The following is a 2,588-nucleotide window of genomic DNA, read 5'->3' as shown; positions in this document are numbered from 1 at the left end:
TGTTCCCCTTTTTCCTCTTTGCATTTTCCCCTTTCTCCTTTTCCCTTTCCTCTCCCCTAATCTATCCGTCCTTTTCACTCTTTTCTTTCTCCTTCCCTTTTTTCCCTATTCCATTTTCCCTTTTCCATTCCTCCCTCCTTCCATTACCTTTTTCCATTCCCTCCTACTCCTTCCTCCTTTTCCCCCTTCTTCCCTCCTCTTCCCTTCCTTTCTTCCTCCCTTCTACTTCCCACATAACCCTTCTCCTTTTCTCTTTCCTTGCTTCCCCTTCTTTCTTCCTTATTTCCTTTTCCCTCTTCCTCCTTTCCTCTTCCTCCTTCCCCCTTTCACCTCCCCCTTCCTCCTTCCCTTCATTCACACAAGTCGAGGGAAACAGTTCTTCCATAGCAAAAAGGTTTCGAAGTATTTTCGAAACGTGACGAATAATCTGACTGATTTTATTCCGTGTTGCGCCAGACAATTTTATTCACCAAAACAAACATCTCCCGGAGGGGAGTAGGAGGAGGGGGAGGTGCCCCCACTGGAACTCCGGCAACCCGATGAGATACTTTGATGATTATGTTATGGTTACCGCCAGATGGTGTTTTTTTTTTTTTTTTTCTTTTTTTTGAGCTCCCCCACCTACCTCCTCTGAGTTGGAGAATGTGGTTATGTAATAGAAAACAAAAAACGAGCCACCTTGTGAGTGTGTGTGCGCGCGCATGTGTGTGTACGCGTGTGTGTGTGCGTGCGTGTGTGTACGTGTGTGTGTGTGTGTGTGTGTGTGTGTGTGTGTGTGTGTGTGTGTGTATGTGTGTTTATATGTCTATATTGTCCATTATGCCTGAAGGTTTCTACTCTCTCTCTCACTCTCTTCCTCTCTTTACCTCTCTCTCTCTCTCTCTTTTGTTCTCTTTCCTTTTTCCTCTTTCGCTTTCACTATCTACCTATCTAACTATTCATCCCTCTATCTACCTACGTTTCTTTCTACCTATTGATATATCTATGTTACTATCTGTTTATCTATCTATGTTCCTATATATCTATCAATCTACATATCTATGTCTCAATTTATCTATCTCTATTAATCTATTCATCTATGTCTATCAATCTGTATATATATATATATATATATATATATATATATATATATATGTATATATATATATGTCAATGGGGACCCTGTTTCGTCCCGTGGCCACATCTCCATCCTCCTGAATAAAATCGTCCGGCGGCATTAACCAGAATATAAACATACCGTAGCGAAGAAATAATTTGTATTTTACTACTGAGTCAGTCCTGCTAATCCTATCATATAAATTCGTAATATATTCTAATATCACGGAGATGAATAAAGTCACTAATAATTAATTACCATTACGGAAAAATTAAATCAAGATTTGAAAAAATAAGCCCTCATTTATTTATAGAAAGGGAAAACGAGAATCAAGGTTAAGATATCCTCTTTAAGACATTCACAATTTTCTTGGATTCATAATGGAAGGGTTGGCACACCTGATCCAAGATGGTGGATTGAAGACCCGAATGTAAACAAATTTTCGCGCGCTACGCATCATGTGACGTCAGAGCTACGTCATGTCGACTGTATCAATGAGAATCGAATGACCGACATTCAAGAAATTTCTTATGAGAGATTTTTTTTGCGTTAGATTAATTTGATGATTTTAAAATTAATAAAAAAGAAGACACATTTCAATGACTTCATTTGACCTAAGTTCAGAATAGAATTTGAAATTTGTTTAGTAGAAAATGTTGAGAAAAGTAAATAGACACACACACACACACACACACACACATCTTGGTTAGAGTTTACAAAAGTCCGTAATATCGACGACTCAATTTTCAACCCTTCTCCACCGAGGGAGTGCTACCGTGAATAAAATCACCTGACGACAGACAGAATGAAATAAGAATGCGGAAGAAATTTACCAAGGTCTTCTAGACTTCATCAAGTAAGAGCAAGGCCTTAGTTGGTGGTGGTGGTAGAGGTGGTGGTGGTGGAAGTGGTGGAGGTGGAGGAGGTGGAGGAGGGGGAATGTAAGGACGTTTAGTTAAGCATGTTTACCTCAAGAAGACTATATATAATGGTGATGAGGATGATGTGGATGGTGTCGATGAAGATGGTGATGACGTTACCACTACAATCACTATCACCATCATATATGCCCTTACTCCTTCGCCTACCATTACCACCACCACAACCAACACAACTACCATCACAACAATAAATACCACCAACATCACCATCATTATCAACATCACTACAAGCGCCACCACCACGACTACCACCATCGCCACCACCTCCACCATCACCGCCACCACCACTTGCCTTTGCTTCCTTGCATTAACTCTCAGCGTGTGATCGGAAATTTAAGTGGAAATTGTATTTCCTTGTTCGGGTCACTAATTACGGCCCCCTGGAACAACACGAGATCAAAGGAACACTGAATAGCTCCCACGCCCTCGTGAGCTACATGTATGTTTTCCGCACACACACACACACACACACACACACACACACACACACACACACACACACACACACACACACACACACACACACACACACACGCACACATTCTGTATGT

This window comes from Oratosquilla oratoria, chromosome 32, assembly GCF_046742065.1.
Source record: "Oratosquilla oratoria isolate Oo_2021 chromosome 32, ASM4674206v1, whole genome shotgun sequence".
NCBI lineage: Eukaryota > Metazoa > Arthropoda > Malacostraca > Stomatopoda > Squillidae > Oratosquilla > Oratosquilla oratoria.
The sequence above is the reverse complement of the archived record's forward strand: the minus strand, read 5'-3'. Positions refer to the sequence as shown.